Raw genomic sequence first — 21,819 nt, 5'->3', positions numbered from 1 at the left:
CATTTGGCCCACAGGCAACAGAATGCTGATTCCAGTAATGGACAGAATATCAGCAAACCACTAACAACAATGGAGTAGGAGCAACCTAATGTCACCTGCGGGCAGTCGCCCAGGCCAAGCTTTGGGGCTGGCTGGGTGTGGGTTCCCCAGAAGCACACTCGGATGTAAGAATTTGAGTACATGAGTTCACCTGGAAGTTGGCCCAGGAGACAGTATCGGGAGACAGGGACGGGGGACAGGAAAGGGACGAGGTCAGTAAAAGGAGTGTTAACAAGGAAGGTCCCACGGCGGGCCCCCGGGCTCAACACACTGGCCCGGGAGGCAGCGTGGCCACACCCCAGGGCGCTCCCACCCGGGGGGCGTTCATCCACGTGATCCCTCTCCCTCATCATTGAGGGCTGCTTTGGGGGGTCACTCCAGCACTTGTGCTTGCCCTGTGTGTGGACCAGCGTGCCCCTAGAAAAGCAGGCTCAGGCAGAGAGGCGTGGTGTTCCCAGTGCGCAGCCTCAGGGGTGGGGAGGTGAACACTCAGAGAGCCTGGCGGCCAGGCGGCAGCTGATTTTCTGTTCAAATAAATAATACGTGGGTGTATTTCTACCTGAATGGAAAAAGTATGCAAGGCAGGGTGCACACATGCCGTTTAGCGAGCAGTGTGCAGTTGTGGGGATGGGTAATGTAGAGAGGCAGGATCTTTTTACTCCACTCCCTTCTGCATTGTTCGAATTGTTATAGATAATATGGGTTGTCCTTGTAATTTAAAAGTCAATTAAAAAAACAAATGATGCCATAGGAAAAAAAGCTAATGACATGGTTCATGATACCAAATTACTATAAAGTTAATAAAGTTAATAAAGTCAGTTGTAAAACAGTCCACAGGGTGTGATTCCATTTTTATACCATTTTGCGTGTGTATGTATATATGTATGTGTGTATGTATATATGTGTACGTATCTGTGTATATCCATTCATATGCAGGCGTCATCTCTGTTAATCTATCTGGGTCTATCTCTCAATCTATCTATCATCTTTCTATCATCTATCAATTGATCTATCTATCCATCTACCATCTATCTATCATCTTTCTATCAATCTATCTATCCATCTATCATCTATCTCTATCATCTATCTATCTACCTATCTACCTGTCTATCTATCATCTATTATCTATCTATCTATCTACCTACCTATCTATCTATCATCTATCTATCAATCATCTATCATCTCTCTCTCTATCATCTATCTATCTATCATCTCTCTCTCTCTCTCTCTCATCTATCTATCCTCTATCTATCTCTCTATTATCTGTCTATGTAGGGAAGAGAGAGAGAACGAGATCTGTACCTGGTAGGACTCATACCTATGAGTGATTTTTTTGGATTCTTTTTGGGTTTTTTGCATATTTAGATTTTTCACAAAGAGCATTTGATGCTTGTACACTTCTTCAAAGTCGTTAGGCCCTCCAGTCGTGCATGTGGGTGCGTAGAGTATCAGAGAGGCACCTCGGCAGGACCGAGCACTGGGAGCAGAGGGAGTAATCCTCTCGGGGGAACTGTGAGCACCACTTGGGCAACCGGACCCCTGGGCTCTCTTGCTGACTGCTGTGTGCAGACGCTCCTCGGCCAGCCACTCGTCAGGCAGAGGGCTTGTTCCCAGCTTCTTCTCAGGCTCAGGATCCTTGGGTCAAAATGTTATGTTTCTAGTGCTCCCCTCCGCCTGCTGTAGGTGGTGAAGGTGGAGAGGAAAGAGGTCTTCCAGGAGGGCTTGTGAAATGAGAAGAGGAGGGAGGATAGACTGCCAGGGGCCTGCCAGGAGGGCTTGTGAAATGAGAAGAGGAGGGAGGATAGACTGCCAAGGGCCTGTCATGGGAGGCGAGGGGTCAGGGAGGAGGAGACAGAGACAGGAGGGCCAGAGAAGAACTAGGACGAGGACCACCTCCTGCAGCCATGCTGCAGGCTAAACCCACACACATCTTCATTCACTCAGCTGCTCCCCTAGCTGGTCATCCTTTCTGTGCCTCCAACACCTCCAAGATTATCCTGCCTCAGGGCCTTTGCACATGCCAGTCCTTCTGTCTGCATGATCTCTCTCAGCTCCGCACTCACTGGCTCCTTCTCATCCTTCGGTCTCAGCTCAATTGCCGTGCTCTCCGAGAGGCCAACCCTGCCTGCCCTGGTTATCCTACACCCTACCCGCCACGTCCCCCAACAGTCACTCTCTATTCCATTACCCTGCTCATGTCCCCCGAGCTGTCATTGCCATCTGAGACACTCTGGTCTCTGTCGTGTTTTTTCTGTTACTATCTGTCCCCCGCGAGTGAGGGGAGGACCTGGCCTCTCTGGCTTGCAGCTGGATCCCCAGAACCAGGATGCAGTAGATGCTCAGTAAAGCTGAGTTCCCATCACAGGGCCCTCCACCCCACGGATAACAGGACCTGGGGGGATTGTTGGGGTCGAAAACCGTGCAGAGGAAAAAGACTTTAAAGTGGGCGAGCTGGCCGCGTGTTGCACTTCCTGCTGGAGTTCAAAGCCAGCCCTGCCCCTGGAACTGCCATCACGAGTTCAGATTGTTCCAGAATCCCGCTGCTGACTGTTCAAAAGGCTCCCAGCTGCTATCAGGAAATAGCTCAGGAAGGTTTCCGTTAAACACCGAGAAACTGAGATGCAATCAGCCGGGCTGGAATTCAGGAAAGTGCTGGCCCTGGAGCTTAAGGAAGAAAGAACGCGTTTTAGGCCGCAAGGAGGGGAATCTGCCAGCCGCAGCCTGTCCTCCCTCCACCTGTCGGGCAAGGCTAGAGCCTCGGCTCCCGTCCTGCCTTTCACAGTGGGAAGCGGCGGGCCTCCGGCCCAGGGCGCCGCGTCCAGTCTGGGACCCCGCTGCCTGTGGACAGGAATGTTCTGTGATTGCTACTTCTTCCTGCTCGTTGGCATCAGCCCGCAATCTTTCAGTTGTGGTCTCGAAGGCCAAACACGAACCAGGATTTTCCATTGTGGTTGCAATTTTGGCTTGTAATTTTATCACTCGAATCTAAATCCACTTCAGAAATGCCATAAACTAATTGTCACTGAATAAACTGAGACTTTTGAGGAGTTTATAAAAGTGATTTAATGAAAAAAAAAAAAGTGGAAAATAGGAAACAAATGTTGCCTACAGAATTGTTGGCAAAAAGGTAAAAACTCTCTGTTTCTTTTGAAAGCGTGCCCTCGTCTCGGCCCCAGCCCTGCCCGCTGCGGCTTCAGAGCCCGGTGGTGGGGAGGCTGTTTGTGTTGGAGCCGGTGGCCCTGATTTCACGTTTGTGCCGGGGAGGCTGATGGGGGCGCGTCAGGGGCCGGGGCACGGGTGGGGTCAGCCGAAAATAAATGGGCACAGATCAGATCAAATCCTCACCCAGCAGAATGAACCTCGTTTCCTTGATTAAAAATAATAATAATACAAACAAAGTGAATGTTGGGGTTAAGTAAATGTGAGTTAATTACTAAGCTGTGACCATTTTCACAGTTTCTGAAGCTAAACACTTCATCGTGCGTTGTCAGTTTACGTTAGGCCGTAATTGGAATGACTACCGGTTAGCTGTTTCACTTCATTCATATTAAGAAACAATATACAAAGGGTATAAAGTGATCAGCTCTGTTTATGCAGAGGAGGAGGGCTGTAACGCCAGCGCACAGCAGCCGGGCAGAGGGAGAGATTGTTCCTGACTTTTGATGGGCTTCTGCTGATGGTTTATGAATGAAAATCTTTGGAGAAACTTCTAAATGCGGACCGTCTGGGAACGTCAGGCAGCGCAAAGCCCACCTCAGCGCTCCCAGCGTGGAACAGGCAGATGAGGAGGGAGGTTCCCCGGGGGCCTGGGGGTAGACGAGAGAGTGTCTGTGAAACAGACATATCCTTCCAGGTCGAAAGGATCAGGATTTGGGATCTGTTGAACTCCTACAAGACGAATCTAGCTGGGACCCAGCAGAGCTGGATTCTAGCATTTTCCATGACTGCTGGGGTCGGGGTGGGGGTGGTTGTGAAATTCTGAGCTTCCTGGTTGGCTGAGGAAAGTGGGATCAAGACAGAGACCCACATCCCCTCTCGGCCTCAGAAAACCCCAAGAACCTTTGGGCCTTGAAGCCCAGAAATCTCTGGTTTTCTGTGAAAACGAGACACACAGATGTCAGAAATCAGCCTGGAATTCCAGGAGCGGTGTCCTCTCACGTGTTTGGGGTAAAACAGCAGCAACAACAAAAAACTCTGCAAAAAGCAAGAATGTTTTCTTTAGTTAAAGCCTCAGGGAATAGGAAGCAACCCAAGTGTCCATCAACAGAAGAGTAGATAAACAAAATGTGGTCCATCCACACAATGGAATATTACTCAGCCTTAGAAAGGAAAGGAATCCTGACACCTGCTACAACCTGGATGGACCTTGAGGACTTATGCTAAGGGAAATAAGCCACTCACAAAAGGACAAATACTGTGTGATTCCACTTAGGGATGAGGTCCCTAGAGTTATCGAATTCACAGAGACAGAAAGTAGGATGGTGGGTGCCAGGGGCTGGGGGAGGGGGATGAGGAGCGAGTGTTTAACGGGGGCAGAGTTTCAGTTTGGGAAGATGAAGAGTTCTGGAGATGGATGATGGTGATGGTTGCACAACAATGTGAATGTGCTTAATGCCACTGAACTGTACACTTAAAAATGGCTACATTGACAACTTTTATGTTATATATCTTTTCCAACAATAAAAGAAAAACAATGTAAAATAGGTGTGGAGTTGAGATGAAATGATGCATCCTGACCATTTAGGTTTGGCTGGAGAATGGTAGGCATTCATACATATGAATATTCACTATGGTCATTATCACGTACACCATAAATGCTTGTGAGATGCTTTATGAGGGAGAGAGAGAATGAACTTCTGCTATGGATCTACAGCAGGATGCGTCTAGAGTTCAGTAGCAAGGGAGTCCACGTGATCCCATTCACAGTAGAAAACCCACGAGCCAGGTCTTGAAAGCCAGAGAGCGTCAGGTAGTCTTGACTTGTCCCGTTTCAAGAACCCCAGCTCCTTAAGTATTTGTGGGGCATCTGCTACATTGTCTACAGACCAATGTCGTGACCCACCGGACCGCGTGTTGCCCACTAAAATCCAGGACCTGGCCTCTTCACGCGTCGCTCTTATATTCAGACAAACTAGACCATCTTCCCAACTCTCTTGAACTTCGCGTCCGGTTCCAGCTCCCCACGACGCCGTGCGGAACAGGGCAGGAACCATTTACGGACCAGGAGACACAGGCAGCCAGGTCCTCGCCTGGCCCGAGCTGCCTCCATCTGGGTCACCCTAGCCCGAAAGTCGAAACCACCTCCCATCTGGGTTTCTCTCTTGCACAGGGCGCAGCCTCGTAATGGCCAGATGTTTTTAATGAAGGGCCGATGATTTCGGCTGGTATTGCACAAACACAGGGAAGGAGAGAGAGAGCGAGTGACTTTGCCCCTCAGGTGCCCAGACCTCCAATAACGCTGCTGGCCTTTGGGTTGATGGCGACATTCCTACAGACACCTTCTCTCAGAGACTCATTTCCCCCGGAACTAGATACACTTCTCCAGGAAACAGCTAGTCCTTGCACGTCTCCCTCCTCCTCTCTCTCTCTCTCTGCTCTCTCCCCCTCCCTCTTTCTCTCCTTCTCTCTCTCCTTCCCTTCCCCTTTGCCTAGAAGAACATTTTGGGTGGCCGCCAAGAGAGAGACCCGGGCTAGGCACCAAGTCCCACGTCCACGTTGACTAAGGAGCCGAGCATCCCTCTCCTGGAGGAGGAGCACAGGGGCTTTTCTCTTCTGTGTGAAACCTGAGGCTGGGCCATCAGAAACGCACCCACTTTCCCTAGCACCCCCAAGAGCCTGCAAAGGCCCACTTGCTTCTCCAAGGTTTAAGGAGGTTCCCGGGACGCAGGACTTCGGCTGCTAACACCAGACGGTCCCAGGCAAACCGGGACGAGCTGTTCACCCTCATGCACAGGCCAGTCTTCAGGCATCTTGAGCTTTTCCTCTGGCTTGAAACACATCGCTGCAGCCCTTTCGAGTCTGGACTGTCATCGGAGCCCCCGTCTGCTCGGACCCCTAATAGGATATCTGGTGGTTAATGACGGCCTCTGATCTTATCACCTTCTCCTCTGGCAAGCCTGGCTCCACCAAAATAACTTTTATCTGGAAATAAAATAATGTATTTAACGTCTTGACTGTCTAATGCCCTCTCGGGTGATCTCAGCTCTAATGATTTAATGAGTGTCCCCTGTCTGCTAATTACCCAGAGCATTTATTAAGTCAAAGCATCCGGCTCAAAAGCAAAGGCATGCAACATACGGGGACCTTGTGCTCTGCAACAAATCCACAGGCAAAGGGACTTGTCCGTTTTCTCTTTCTCTATTTGGCTCTAAGATGGCTCCGTTCCCCACACCCCACCCCTTCCCCGGGCAGGAAAAGTGCATGCCCCTTGCAAGTGTCTTGACTGTGTTTACGTCACCTAAGAATTTTCTTTTTCTGGCTCACTCTCTGGCATCACCCGGCTGAGAGGCTCCAGGAAAATCGTAAACCCCGTTGAATGGCACCGCCGTAACGGCCTGTCCCATCGGAACACGCTTGTGCTTTCTGTCTTGGAATGTCAAAACGAACCTGGCCGGGAAACTGAAGCCGCCAGCTGTGTGCGGGTTTGGCTATCTGTGTTTCTGGGGGGAGGCGGCAGCGGAGTGGGGAGGGCTCGGCGAGCCGCAGCAGGCTCCCTCCACGTCCTCGGGAGAGTCGCCTCACCCACTTCTTCATCTGTAAAATCAGGCTGCCGAGAATCAGGGCAGACCCTCGCAGAACTGCCCCAGCCCCTTGAGCGCTTCCGGAACCTTCTTTTCCACACTGAGGGCTGAGCGTGTCATACAGGAAGCCCTGGATGGAGATGAAGTAAGCCTGGCTCTGCCACTGGACAGCTGCGTGACTTAGGGGAGGCACGTCACCTCTCTGAGCTTCAGTTTGTGTGTCTGTGAGATGAGAGGAGATTGGACCAGTCAGGAGTTTTCAGCTTTGTCTCGTCCTGGGATCTAATCTTCTGCGGAAGTCTTTCCAGGGTGGGACGTTTCTAAAACAGCTAAAAGTTGAGATCTGTTTGAGGCAGATGGTTGGTAGCTTGGCCCCATCAGCTGAGTGCCCCCGCCACCCTCATCAGGAGGACTCTGGGGGTCTTCTCACTGTTGAACAAACACTGAAGGGGGCTCCAGGCTCATGACTCCATGTTCTGTGACCTGCCAGAACAAGCGTCAGCCAGCCTGTTTGTCTATCTAGTCCGTCACCTTTCCCTCTCTCTCCCTCTCTGCAGCTCTCTCTCTCTCTGTCCTCTCCCTCTGTACTACCTATATCTATCTATCATCTATCAGATTCATCTCCATTTGTTCCCACACTTTACCTGTCTGAGGAGCCCCTGGAGATCTCGCTCAAGCACAGATTTCTACCCCAAAGCCTCTGACTCAGTGGGTCTGAGGTCTGCATTTCCAACCATCTCCAGGTGCTGCTGATGCTGCTGGGCCTAGATCACTCCTGAGCCTTCCTCTGCATTTGCTAATGCAGAAGGTGTCTTCATGATTGATTTCAGAAGCTTCTGAAGAAAGCTAAAAGTGTAAATAGAAATAGGACCATCTACTTCTTACATGAGAGTAACAACCAACAATGTACTTGTGTTCAGCTTTGAAGTTCCTTTTCTGCAATCTGGGGCCTAATTGCATTTTCACCATGGGATGTTTGCATTTATGTAATTAATTCATTTTCCCCCTGATGGTTGAGGCATAAAACCCCAAGAGCTGTCATTAGTCAGATTAAGTGTTCGCATAACCTAGGACCCAGCCCATGCCATCCTGGACACGCACCCCTCGGAATTCTCACACAGGTCCACACAGGATGGGCATGAAGATGTCCATCGCAGAGCTGTTTATGCCGGTGAGAACGCAGGAGCCATCACCAGGACAGTGGGCAGTACAAGGTGGGGCACTGACCTCGAGTGCCAGGCACCAGTTAGGGACAACGACAGGGTCCACTCAGCCCCACGGATGGACCTTAATACTGTGCTGAGGGGGAAAAGGAAAAGGAGAATGAGACACTTAACATAGACCACTCATGAAAACTGTTTGCACACGAAACCTTGCACTAGGACACACACCAACACAAGGACACACTGGAACAGTTGCCTATGTGACAGGAGGGGACGGAAGTGGGAACCCAGACAGAGAGGAGTAGAGAAATAAAACGAGAGAGGGGCTCGCTGGACCAGGGAGGAAAATGATGCCCCAGCAACTGATGGCTGTGACGAACTCAGCGCTCGGCCCCTGAGTCGAACTGAAGATCAATAATAAATAAATACATAACAAGTGACAAAATGAAGATAAGAATTGGCACCCACAGACAAGCGAGATGACCTCTTTCTCAGGCAGCCTCCGCACCTTCTAGAACGTCCTGGGAGCCTCTTCTCATGGACACAGGCTGCCTGCCCTCGCGGTGTGCACAGAGCAGGGTCTCCAGGCAAGGTCAGAGACAGAGAGAGAAATGACTCATCAGGGCTGCTCTTTCCTCTGGTCTCCCCATCCTCCTCATGGTCAATAAGGGGTGGGATTGATTGTCTCTGGGGTTTTAGTGCTCAGTCCATTTGTGGGTGAGCTCAGGATTGAAAGGCAGACCAGTGTCCACCGACCCAGCTACAACAGAATCAATCAAGGCGTCTGATTTAAAAAACCAACTCCCGGGGCCCACTGCATACCAGGCTCTCTGGGACTGGGCTTAAGGAATCTGCAGATTTTTTTTTTTTAATTTGTTTTGGTAATTTTTCCAGGTGTTTGGGATGAAACCAAGTCAGACCAAGATGTGTAGCCCCAACCTGGGTCTCCAGGTGCGGAGACAGGACTCCCCTGCGCCCCCTGGTGGCGAGGACGCAGGGCACGCAGCGGTCCCTGGGTGCAGCGCCCGGGGGCCAGATGGACGCACGCAGGAGCCATGTCCACCACCCATGTCTGGGGGCTGCAGGTGAAACCACCAGCCCCGTCGCAGGAACATTGCTCCCTTGCTTTTTTGCCATGTCCCACAATTTGTCGCCATAAGATTATCTCATTTGCTCTCATTCGTGTTTTAATGGGTGTGTTTCCGGAGCCCAGGGAAGCGGCTCTCGTGGTGGAATTTTAGCCACTGTTGGCAGACATCAGGGAGATGGTTTGGTGGAGAACTTTTTCTTCCTTTCACTCACGTCTGTTCAAGTCTGCACACAGGTCAAGTTCTCTGACCCCCTGTCACTGCTCAGAGGCCTGGCTGGTGACACCTAATGAACATGGATGTTACCTACATTTTAGCGGATGGGAACAGCCCTGGCACTGGGCAGCAGAGTGTGAGAGAGACTTCTGCATATTTTCTCATGAGGGGTGAATCGCTTCCACTTTGTTACATCCAGCAAGTGCAGAGAAGCACGTGTGCCAGGATGTGCTGGGGGCTGGCGTCCGTCGGAACATGAGCACACATGGCCCCTGCCCTCCGGGAACTTAGAGTCTCTCTGGGAAGAGAACACAGTCAATGACCACACAAATACATCATTAGATTTAGAAGCTCTGAGGAAGAGTTACCCAAGTCCGCAGTGACAGCTGGGAAAAGAGCATGTAGTAGGAGGGAACAGAACATGCAAAGGCCCTGTGGTGTTGAGCATGGCTGGAGCAGAGGCTGGAGAGGGAGGCAGGGCCAGACCAGCACAGCTCGGAGTCAACGGGAAGGGCAGGGTTGTGTTCTGTGAGTTCCGGCGTCATGGGAGGGGTCTCGGAGGGGACCGACATAATCCAATTGGTTTTTTTGTTTTTCCTGATGAAATAAGCGTACACGGTTAAGAAAGATCAAATAATCCTGAAAACCTTATAATGGAAAACACTGGCCTCCTGCTTACCCCAGCCCATGCCCCGCTCCATTCCCCAGGGCAACCATTTTGGGTTTTTTAGTTTTATTTGTTGTTAGCTCCATGTTCTCATCCTGCTCCAAATAGTAGAGGACATCAGCCATCACTGAGTGAATGAATGAATGAATGAGTTCCCACCCAAAACCCACCAGGGCAAACCCAGGAATAATGTCAGCAGGTTTGGAAGTATCAGAGCAGCCAGCAGCCTCCCTCCCCGGCAGATCCGAGCACTGCCCGTGGGCATGTTGGGAAGGGTTCCTGGTGTGTAAGCAAGAGAGCGGCCTTCCCTCGGGGGCTGAAGGCCAGGAGGGCCGAGGCAACTGCGGGACCCCCCGGGGCCTGGTGTCTGAAGCCTGTGTCTGGCCAGGGGGCCCCTGCCGGGCGAGGGGATTCAGGCCCTCCCTGCTCCCAGGGCTGTCTTGTGTAGGAGGAGGAGAGCCGCCCAGAGGTGGCCGGATGACAGGAAGAAATGGCAGTCTAAGCCTGGCTGTGGGGGAGGTGAGGGCAGAGGGCAGGGGGTGCAGAGGAGGGAGGGAGAACGGGAGAACAAATGCCAGGGCTTCATTTTCCAGAACAAACATGAGGAAGGATTAAACCCCGACTATGTGCCGGGGACGTCCTCAAACGTTCTGGCTATCCTCACAAGTCTAGGTGAGTGGTGCCAGGTGAGTCATGTGGTGAGTGGCACATCCAGGTGAGTGGCATCTTAGTCCAGGTGACAACAGCCAACAATTCCGGGGGCTCCCCCTGGCCCAGGCTCTGTGCCAAGGGCTCAACGTCATTAACTTATTTCATCCTCACCATGAGCTTATGAAGGGGCTGTGTTATCACCCCCACCTGCACGATGAGAGAACAGAGGCACAGAGAGCAGAGACCACGTGTCTGGGCCACACAGCTGTAGGCGGGAAGCTGGGATCCTAACTCACAGCTGGTCCTCGCCTGCGAACCACTCGGGAGCCACAGAGACGTGGGAGTGAGTGAATGAATGAGTGAGTGCATTAACGCAGCCCCCGAGCGGGCATGGCCAGGAGGTGGTGGCTCCATCGTCCCTGTGACAGGCAGAGAACAGAGGTGACGTCCTGCGGGATCAGCATTGACATGAGGGGGGTGTGAGGGGAGTGCGTTCAGTGTTTATCCTCTCTCCTCAGCCCTGTCTTCTCACAAGCCCTCTCCACCGAGACGTCAGAAGCTTCCAGAATTTCTGACTGTTTGAGGAAGTGGTGGAGGAAGCCCTAAGGGTCCTCTGCAGACTGGCCGGAAGAGAACTCAGCATGGCAGCTGCTTGGAGCCTCCGGCACGGCAGCGGTGGGCGCCCGGCATAGCCCGGGAGGAGCAGTAGGAGAGCGAAGAGTGAACCTTCCCTCTTGGGTGTAGCTCAACTCCAACAGGCACTGCGGTCCCCAGTGCGGCCCAGCCGGCGCCTCTCCCTGCCTTCAGGCCGGCACAACCTCTGGCGCTCCGAGCGTGTGCTCCAGCTCTCCTCTCTGAGGCCTGCTCTTGGCTCTGCTTCCCCCTGGAACTCCCTTTCAGAGAATAGGATTTGCGTGTCAGAACAGCCCAGCTGGCCCAGCTGACACATCTGTGGCTCGTCTCTGCAGCCAGCCTGCCAGGCCCTGGCCCTCCACTGAGGCGGGGGCTGTCCCCCGGGGAGAGAGACCTAGACTCGGGGAGCAGCTGTGGGGGCTGTGGGCTCCATTGTCCCCACAGACAGGGAGAAGACAGGGAGGGAGGAGGCTAGGCCGCTGAAAGGTGACGGAAAGAAGAGAAGGATACATCTCGAGATGGAGCCGAGGGGAGGCGCTCCACAGCTCACTCCTCCTCCAAGGAAGGTTTCAGAGAACTTTCTGCAGTTCACCCTGCCTTGAAAAAGCTCTGCCAAGATTAGGTGGTTGGCTCGTTTCAGATCAGGAGTGTACGCAGAAACCGAGATCAATTTTTAAAGAATCACCAGGCGCCGGGGGCATTCACCCACCATTCAGGGGTCCCGTGTGGAGGAAGCCACCGTGAGTGGGTGGCAGGGACTTTTGTCTGAAGGACATCAGCAGTTGGAAATCTGACAGGAAAACACATTTCCCAGGAGAATGTCTATTCACGTTCAACGGAAATGGCCGTGGCCAGTCCAGACTGTGAGCTGGCAGCAGAGTGGAGAGGGAGAGGATGATTCATTCATTCCTTCATTCCTTCATGCAGCAGGTATTTAGGAGCACCTGTGGTGTCCCAGGCCATGCTTTCTGCGCTAGAGATGCCCACAAAGACCCTGTCCTGGGGAAGCTTATATTCCGGTGTGGGAAGAAACCGTGAGCAAACATGAGAGGAAATGCAGAGCAGGCCCGCAGGCGTCAAGTTCTGTGAAGAGAAATGGCGCAGCGTGAACAGGACGCGAAGTGAGGATGGTGCTCTGCAAGGAGGATGGTCCTGCAGCCTCTCAGAGCAGGCGGCATTTGATCTGGAAGGGAGCGGTGGGCTCCTGGATCTCTGCTCTCCTAGTAGAGACAGCAGTGAGTGCAAAGATGGCTCCATGGCCCGGTGTTCAAGGGGCCTCGAGGAGAAGGCAGCAGTGTGGGGAGCAAGTGGAGAGGGGGACAGGTGGGGCCAGGGTTTTGAGCAGGGTTTGAAGAATGAAGTTGGCTCCCGTGTGCGAGTTCACTGGAGGCGTGTTGTGTTGTGATAATCCAGGTGAGGGCTGGTGGCAGCTTGGCCTAGAAGGAAGTGAGGGAAGAGGGGTGAGGGTGCTCGGCTAAGGGCGAGGCTGAGGAGGGAGAGCCTTTGGATGTGGGGAGAGAGGAGGAGCAGGAGGGAGGAGGGTGAGGAAGAGGTAGCCTCCAGCGTGCCGGCCCCGTTCCCGGCGGCCGGGCCACCTGCTCCCGACCTCCAGCGCTGTGGCCGAAAGGACTCTGCACGTCTTCCCGCAGCATCTCGTGAAGGCGCAGAGCCCCCAAACTGCGTGCCCTTCGGCTTCAACCAGGTAAACTTTGCATTTGCAGAAGGACAGGGACTGGAGGGCCAAATGGACATTGAAATATATATATTATATGTAAATATATTTCCATATAAATCCACTTATTTTTATATTATACAGAAATATATAAAGTATTTTATATTACAGATAATATATAGTATATATCAATCATATTATATAATTATTAAATAAATATTAAAATACTGTATCAATTATATAATTATTAATTGTAATATAAATATATAAATTACATATTAATATTTTATATAAAATAAATATAATTTTATGTAAATAAATTATAGATTTATAATTATAATATATATTTATATTTTTATAATTTACATAACTGTAAATATAATATATAAACTATAGATTAATATAAATTATAAAAAATATTTAATAGACTATAATTATTTTCTATAATGTATTGTTCAAAAATAAATATAAATACATAAATATATAAAATAGACAAACATATACCACTTCAAAGGAGCTCATTCTGCACCGCCTCCCGGACAGTAAGCGCCTGACACTGGTAAGGGCTCTTTTAGGAACTAAAGTGGATAAAAGCCATTTCTTGGCGGGGAAGCTGAGACCGCGGCTGAATTCCGTCCGTCTGTCCCTCCGAGCGGGGCGTGCGTCCTGCGTCCCCGGCCGACCCGGGAATGGGGAATGCCCCTCACCCCGCCGCCCTAATCGCAGGACTAGGGTCTTTCTAGGGTCGCTGGAGAGCTGGTGGGAAAAGCACATAAAATGGCCTTCGGGAGGTTTACGAGGACCGGTTAGTTCCCCGGGCAATACCCCCAGATAAGAGCCTATTAAAATGTACAGGACTCGCTGGGCTCCCCGCTCCCGGCGAGATGCGGCTCCAGGGGAGACGGGAGCCTCCCCGCGCCCCGCCTCCCAGACCCTCGGGGGGGTTCCCAGCCGTCGCTGGCCGAGCAGACCTCCGCTGAGCCGCGCCCTGGGCTGGGGGCCGGCCAGGCCTGGGAACTCACGCCCGGAGATAAGGCGCTCCCTGCCCCTTCCTCTGAACCCGGGAGCCTGGCAGACCCACCATGCGAAACCGAGCCTTCTGCATCTGCTTTGGGAACTTGATGAGCATCGCGGTTGGCAGCAAGACTGAAAAACACCTTTTGAGAAAGTGCATATTGAAATATCCAGAAAAGTGCACAAATCATAAGGCATGCACTTGATGAATTTTTGCAAATTAAACACAGCCCTGGAAACAGCCCTGCAGCCCCCAGAGCCCTGCACCCCTTCCAGCTCTGCCTCCTGCTCTCCCACCTCCTGATAAGGCTTATCAGGCCCGGTCCAGTCAGGGAGGCAGAGCTGCAGGAGTGAAGGGGAATAACAGATTTATTACAGGGATTAGAGTGTGCACAATTGTGGGAGGAGCTGAGGAGGGTCAGAGATGAGTCCTGCCCCAGCCTTCCAGAAGCCTCTGTGCCGTGGATGAGTGTGGCATGCAGGGAAATCTGAAAAGCAGGCTCACTAGTGCGTGCGTTGCCAGACTGGATCCCAGCAGGGGAGCGGGTGGAGAAACCTTTGGAGGAGAGTGGCTTCAGTGACTGGTGGTCCGGGGCTATGGATGGTCAGCAGGACTGTCTGGTGGGAACGAGAGGGAGGGAGCAAGGACTCGGGGCCCCCCAGCACCCCTCTGCCGGCTCTCACCAGCCGCCAGGACTTCCCCAGGGTGACGGTGGCTGCTCCACGTCCACCCTCCGGATCGAGTGCACGTCCCTCTTTCCGCTAACTCCAACCCAGGACCTCGGAGCGAGAGTGGCTCCGGCTCAGTGATTGACACAGCCCGACACCTGCAGCAGCGCAGATCCCTGTCACCTGTTGGCACAGGTGTTTGTGCCAGCTTCTTTTGCTCGGCGTCATGTTAGCGAGATTCCTCCATGTTGCTGTGTGCAGCAAGATTGGTTCATTCTCAGTTTTGCATAATATTCCATTGTGTAACCATCCCATAATTATTTACTCATTCAACTGTTGAGAGGCATTTAGTCTGTGTCTTGAGTTCAGATTTTGACTCTGTTACTTACAAGCCCAGCTTGTGCCAGATGTCCCTCGCTTGGGGGGAGGGCTGGGCACATACAAGTGGGGGAATAAGAGACCCTGCGTTACATGCAAACACATTTATTTTTTGTTTACTTATTTATGGTCTACCTCTCTCTCACCCCCACCTCCCACCCTGGACTGTGAGCTCCAAGAGATCAGAGACTGTGTCAGCAGAACAATGGCCCCCAAAGACATCCACGTCCTAATCCCCAGAACCTGTGAAAATGTAGCCTTACACGGCAAACGGCAATTAGGGTTGCAGATGGAATTAAGGTTGCTAAGCAGCTGACCTTAAAGTGGGAGATTATCCTGGATCATTTGGTATGCCTAATGTCATCACAGCGTCCCTAAAAGTGAAAGAGGGAGGCAGAAGAGAGAACAAAAGATGTCAGCATGAGCAGGACTCGACCGCTCTTACTGGCTTGGAAGATGGAGGAAGGGACCGTGAGCCAAGGAATGTGGGCGCCTCCAAAAGCTGGAAAAGGAAGGAAATGGACTTTCTCCTGAAGCCTCCAGAAGGAAGCAGCCCTGTAAACACCTTGATTTTAGCCCTATGAGATCCATGTTGGACTTCTGACCTCTAGAATTGTAAGAGAATACACGTGTGTCATTTAAGCCACTACATACGTGGTATTTGTTACAGCAGCCACAAGACACGGATACTGTCTTGTTCTCTGCTATGTCCCTGGGGCCTGGCCCATAGTAGACACACAGTGAATGTTGGCTGAATGAATAAATACAGTGAAGGGAACTCTTTGCTGAGTGTCTACAATGTGCCAGCTACTAATGCACAGTTAGGGTTGCCAGATCCAGCCGTAAAAGTACAGGATGCCCAGGAAAATTTGAGTTTTAGATAAACAACAAAACATTTTTATAAAAGGAGTTCCCACGCTATACTAAAAAAACATTCATTGTTTAGTTACAATTCAAATTTACCTGGGTGTCTTATATTTAATCAGACAACCCTATATGCAACGATTTCCAGATGGCAAATGTGCCCCCAATTCACAGCTGGTTAGGGACAGGCCCATGTGATTCTCAAGGCGCCCTCGTTCTTCCTCCCCAGTGCCCGCTGCTGCTCCGATGTGACACATTATCGCAGGGTCCCCGCACACTACGGCAGGATGCTCCATCTCCCGGCAGGTCCCACCGTGCTCTGAGGAAGCAGGTTTGAGTGGCATCTCTGCTGAGCAAAACCAGGGACCATCAACCTCTATGGTGCCAAGCGCCGTCTGGTCCCTCGGGAGGAATGAGAAGACTGAAGTGGGACCTGCGGCCAGACGGCTAAGGCTCCGTAAGACCTTGGCCCCGTGTGTCTTCCTGCCGAGCGGCATTCCCCTGAGCAGAGGTCTGAGGAAGCCCGCTAAGGAAACAGGAGGCAGGGAAGTCCTTCCTTCAGAGGGCCCGAGCGCTCCAGGAGGCAGAGCCACCCGGACGCAGAACTGCACAGAATCGTGCCGTTCTATTTCGGGGAAAACAGTACAAAAATAAGGTCCATGTGGACTTCTCCGTCCCCGAAGCGCCCCGCTGGAGCTCCGCGACCCCCTGGCTCACAGGGGCTCTCACAAACACCTCCGGGAAACGCCTTATCAAATAGGCTCACATACGTGGCCGACACAAAAATAACTTCCGAGAAAAGCACCAAGAATGCGTATTGAACTCGCTTTGGCAAACGGCTTTACATTTATTTTTATTAGTGAGGTCTCCAAACCACCTCAGATTTTTCAAAGGAAATTGAAACGCAAGCGATCAAGGGATTTGCCCGAGGTCACAGAGCACAATGGATGCTTCCCACCTCTCAGTTTCCAGGCAGTGGCATGCCCTGAGAGGTCGGATGGCCTCTCCTGTAAAACTTTAAATATAGCAAATAGTTAAGGCCTCCCCCGCCCAGGCCGCCCATCCAGGTCACCTGACCCAGGCACCATTATTCTGAAAGGATGCCAACTTCAAATGGAGTTCAGTTTCTGTGAGCTCCACTGCAAATGTGATCTTCTTGGAGCTGGAGAAGTTGTTTTTGAATTGTTCCCCAATTAACAAGGTGAGGGGGCGTATATTGCCAAGCTTCTGGGAGGAAACGGGAGTGCAGTACAGTCAAATTGGGAAATTTAAGGAGAGTTGGACAAAAGGACTATTTACATAGTCGAGGGCAAGGTGTGGGGACTGTAATAAACGGGGAGGCACCGTGGGGGCTGTTGCTACCTCAGGGCACGAAAGACAAAGAGCAAGGGGAGAGGGCGTTACTGGATCTTGGAGAGAGAAGCTGCCTGAGACACAGCCAGCAGGGCCCGTGGGCAGGGAGCTGGGGAGAGGACACTACGGGTGGCCCTTCTCCCTCCATCTTCCCCTCATCGTGCTCCAATTACAGAGCAGGTGGAGAGGGAGGAGGGCGGACTTGCAGAGACAGAGGGAGAACGCCCATCACACTGGACCCCATCAGGAACCACCATTTGCCCGTCTCACGTATTCAGCAAGCATTTCCTGCACAGACGCACTTGTCTGTGTCCTCACAGAGGCAATCTGCCAGGCTTGCCACGGCCTGGACACACTCTCAGCACAGCACGGTAGGACGGGCAATTGTAGGGCTCTTGTCGGATTTCTGCTTCGCAGGCATCACCGTTCTTTGCTGCCTGATGTCCAGGGTCTCAAGAACCATTGTTTCATACATCATATATTTTTTCAGGTTTTTTAATGTTTCTGATGCAAGGAAATATCTGGTCCCTGTTACTTCACCGTGGTCATAAGGGGAAGTTCTATTGCCAGTATTATTATTCTTCTTTCTGCAGGATTCCTCGCCTCTCCTCTCTGTTAACTTCCTTTCCTTTTTTACAGCTTATTCACATGACATTGTTTCCACATGACATTGGCTGTCACATGTCCTGGCTTGTCCATCTCCATCTCCAAGCGTCGCCTTTCAGGTCTCACGCCCACCACCATCTGAGTGTCCTCTCGGTGCCTCTTCCGTCAGCCTCCTGAGGGTATCTGATTGGCCAAGTTCACAGCCAATGGATGAGCTGTTCTTGAGCCGGTGGCCAATCAGCTGTGTCAATGGGGGCTGCAAACATGGCTGCCTCCACTGGCTCTCTGAGGGGCTGTATGAATGGGAAGAAGCTTGCGTTGAAGGGGATATTGGCTGTCCAGTTTTCCCAACACCATTTATTGAAGAGATTTTCTTTTCTCCATTGTATGTTCTTGGCCCTTTCGTCATAAATTAGCTGTCCATATATATGTGAGTTTATTTCTCGGCTCTCATTTCAGTTCCATTGCTCTCTATGTCTGTTTTTTGCCAATACCATTCTGTTTTGATTGCTATAGCTTTGTAGTATAATTTGAAATCAGGGAGTGTGTTTTCTCTAGCTTTGTTCTTTTTTTCTCGGGATTGCTTTGGCTATTTGGGGTCTTTTGTGGTTCCATACACATTTTAGGATTTTTTGTTCTATTTCCATGAAAAACGTGATTGGGATTTTGATAGGGATTGCATTGAATCTGTAGATGCTTTAGGTAATATGCACATTTTGACAATATTAGTTCTTCTGATCCATGAGCATGGCATATCTTTCCATTTCTTTGTGTCTTCTTTAATTTCTTTCAATAATGTTTTATAGTTTTCAGTGTACAGATCTTTCACCTCCTTGGTTAAATCTATTCCTAGGTATTTTTTGTGTGTGTGTGGTTGTAAATGGAATTATTTTCTTAATTTCTCTTTCTGCTAGTTCATTGTTAGTGTATGGAAATGCACTGTAGTGTATGCACAAGTTGAATTATAATGTTGTACACATGAAACTTTCATAATGTTATAAACCAATGTTAGCTCAATTTAAGAAAAAAATAGGATATGGAGGTGTGGATAAAGTTTTCATTGAATTGGATGGGACAAAACTCCAGGAATGTTTGGATCCTGCCCTTCCAAACTATCCCTCTACCATCTCTGCCCATCAAGGAGAATTTTTCCACATGGAAGGGCAAATGAGAGTTCAAACACAAGGGTCCGGCAATTACCAACTCAAATCTCTGGTAAACCTGAGTTGGCGTGCACAGTCAGGCCCAAGCCCAAATCCACCTTTTGACCAATATCCAGATGCAGAAACACAAGGTGCAGGATCTGATCCAGGGCTCAGATGCACGTACAAAGATGGGGGAGGGGCACGGTGATGACCTCCTGGCTGGTCATTAACCAGTTGAGAGTAAAACAGTAGGAGATCAAAATATCACCTCTTTTACTGATCGGTGCTGATAATGTAGGATGTGGCTTATATCTGCAGATAAATGCGCTTTCTAATATTGAATCTCATATTTAGGCAGATTTGTCTCCCGGCCACAGGAAGCCGTGGGCTGACCCAGGCCTCCCTTCACAGGGACCTGTCCCTGCAAAATTTGCCGCACGAAGGGACAGAATGGAACGCATGCTTCCTGTGCAGAGCTTCTTCCAAAGAGCAAGAGGCGGCGGCTGGGCAGGGCTAAGCAGGCCCAGCTTCTCCTTCCAGCTTCACTAACCCCGGGAAGGAAGCACTGGGTGAGGGAGCAGAGAGGCCAGGAGTTTATAAAAATGGGTTCCTCCCAGATGGAAGGAAACATCAGGAGTGAGGAAGAATCATTCCCCCCTTAACGTAACAGAAGTCACAACTTAAAGGCTTAAACAATAAGAGAAATTATCTTACACAACAACTAGTCTCAAGGTTGGGTGGTTATAGGGCTGGTTAATTTAGCTTTTCCATTCTGCCATCCTCAGCTTATTGGATTTTTCCTCATCTAGGACCCTCATGGTCACAAAAAGGCTGCAGAATCCTCAGATATTACATCCTCATACAACGTCCAAGAACTAAAAGGGCCATTTTCCCCTGTCTCTCTATATTAGAGAAGAGATCCCATCCCATCGGCTCCCAGCTAACACCACACCCTCCCTTCTCAAGTGGCCAGAATCGTGTCTCATCTGATGTGAAAACTAAGTATTGACAAACAAGACAATGTGCTCTTAGTCAAGAGCTAGAGAGGGGCCAGGTCACCAGAAGAATGTGGCAGCTTCACACCTGCATGAAGACAGGGATCGATCCTCAAATAATACGGGGGAGGGAGGCGCAGAGTCTGGTAGTGGGTGAGGGAAGGTAGAGTAGGTTAACCAAGACAACTTGCCCCCCAGTGGCTGACTTACAACCTAATGGACTTACAGAGACAGCTGCTAACCAAACCTTGTAGATCACATCCTTATCTCCTCGGGAAAATTATGAGAAACTAAGGTGTCATAGTCTAGGGCTCAATTATAAATAGTAGATAAAATACAAGCACAAGCTTTACCAGGCAAACATCACATCTGTGTAACCAAAACCCTTCAGCCAACAGCCTTCTCCCTGTAGCTCCTTCTGGGGCCTTCTCTGCACAGGCTGGACTGGCCAAGGGGGCCAAAAGCAAGTGTCTCCTGAGGCTCCAAGCTTCCTGAAGGCAGAAGCTGTGCCTGCCACCCCAGCACACAGCGGGTGCTCCAGAGACGTTCCCAAGACGAGGGAAGGGCTGCAGGCTGCAGCCTTGTTTTCCTGACAGACCTCCTTGCAGAAGCATGGCACCACTCAGTACTTCAAGGATCTTCTGAGTTGGTTTGAAATGCGGGTCATCTGTCTGGAAAATTTTTGTTGCTGATTCAGTGTTGGTGAAGTGGTTTGGAATGTCAGCTCTGAGGGAGGGAGCAGTTTCCATGGCGACACAGCTTTCCCTGACGTGATCCTTGCTCCAGGCTCGGCTGAGTCACCGAAACATGGGCACAGTGACTCACGTGGGGGTCAGAGTTCACAGGGGATGGTGGACCCGGGTTTTGGTCCCTATTTTGGAGTTCTCATTGACGATAACAGGGGCCCTGGAAGTGGGTGTGGGGGACGGGGAGGTTGTACATTGAATCTCACCAAGATGAGGGTTTCCCCAGAAGAAGAGGGACTGCAGACTGGCCCCAGAGGCCAGGGATTTTGATCCTGACTGCGATATGCATGGGCTGTGTGGCCCTGGCAAGTTAATTGCTTTCAACAGAGTCGAGACTCTGCCCCTCTACCTGTGGGTGGGCGGGAGCATTCGAAGAGATGGTCTTGTCAAGTGTCAAGGCATAGAGTCGGCATCAGAAAGTGCTGGGATCCGAGATGTCGACGTTTCTTATCCTAGAACACAGTTGTCATATCGTTTGATGATGGCTGTATCTGTGAAAATCCCTCCTCTCTTTGTCTCTGCAAACATCATCCAGCAAAGCAAAGATACTTCATGTGTTCATTTCCATCTCCCCAACTAGCCAAAAAGAAAACAGATGCTAGGAAGGAAGCCAAATGCCGTGTGATCTGTTCTTTCCCCCAAAACATTACAGCATCTTCTCTGCAGGGTGATGTAGGGGTGAGGTCTTGTGCCATCGACATCTCTCACGACCGCCCGACAATGCCAGGAATCTGGTCGCTGGGGAAACTCTGATCCGTTTCCATTCAGATGAGGGAACCCTCTAGGACTCCGTTCTCAAGGCCAAGGCCGGCCAGCATCCTGCAAATCCAATTACCTGAGATCATCAGCGGCTTTGGACCTGTCCCTGGTTGACTTCAGATAATTTGTTTCTGGAAAGCAGACCCGCCTGCCCACGATGCAGCCGACAGCTCTGGGGCCTCGGTGGGTTCAGCCTGCCTCAGGAATTGCATGAGTAAGTTAATAGCCCTGAGTTTGGGGTTTTTCAAGTCCTTACTCTGTCAATGGCTATTAAGAGAATTATGGTAACATAACCATCTAAAATGACCCTAGGGCCGCTCCATCGACCATTCCTGGGTTATGATTCATTAGACCAACTTGGTCGACTTCTGCTGTCAGTGACCCGGAGTGGTTGTGTGGACACAGGAATTGGATTAAACTC

This window comes from Diceros bicornis, chromosome 32 (assembly GCF_020826845.1).
Source record: "Diceros bicornis minor isolate mBicDic1 chromosome 32, mDicBic1.mat.cur, whole genome shotgun sequence".
In the NCBI taxonomy this organism is placed as follows: Eukaryota; Metazoa; Chordata; class Mammalia; order Perissodactyla; family Rhinocerotidae; genus Diceros; species Diceros bicornis.
This window is presented reverse-complemented; position numbering follows the sequence as displayed.